The sequence below is a fragment of the Pomacea canaliculata genome, linkage group LG11, assembly GCF_003073045.1.
Source record: "Pomacea canaliculata isolate SZHN2017 linkage group LG11, ASM307304v1, whole genome shotgun sequence".
Lineage (NCBI taxonomy): Eukaryota > Metazoa > Mollusca > Gastropoda > Architaenioglossa > Ampullariidae > Pomacea > Pomacea canaliculata.
In genome coordinates, this window is record NC_037600.1 from 23,211,481 (window position 1) to 23,212,141 (window position 661).

Below are 661 nucleotides of genomic sequence, written 5' to 3' on the forward strand. Positions count from 1 at the left end.
GGAGGCGCCGTGTGTAGCAGGTGAACTTGCTCCGGGAAGAGTGTGATTACAGCAGTATAGCACTCTCCTGTCCACCACACGGCCTGACCCAGGGTCTTGACACTCACACGTGGAGGACATGTGCATGGCACACTCACTGTTGTCGCCGGACCACAGAACCTAGAACAATCAACATACTTTCACAAAAAAATCACCTTAACTACAGACGTATACACAGATATTAAATAATTCAAGTAGCAAGTCTTCGACACTCATCTTCTTCTCCTGGTGGAGCTACAGTCGTCCATACTGCTCATAGTCGGGTCTAGATGAACGCAGATGATAAGGCTATGTTACTTAACAATTGGTGTTTTGCTATGAAAAACCTACTAAGTTAACATTAAGGCAAAGAAATCAGTCCTACAAACATATTCCGTCTTCAGAGTAACAACAACAAGCCCGAGACTTGAGCGGCAGTAAACAAGTCCCACACATCAGCTGTGTACAGCAACGATGAAACTAATTGTTATTGTTTATGTTATAAGGAACTATAAGAAACAACAAGAACCAACATTTCGCAAAAGTGTTAAAATGGATTCACTGGTCTAAATAAACAACAAACAGATAATTCTAATTACGTGTTTGACGATCTTTAGTAGCTTCTGTGTCACCTGCTACAGGA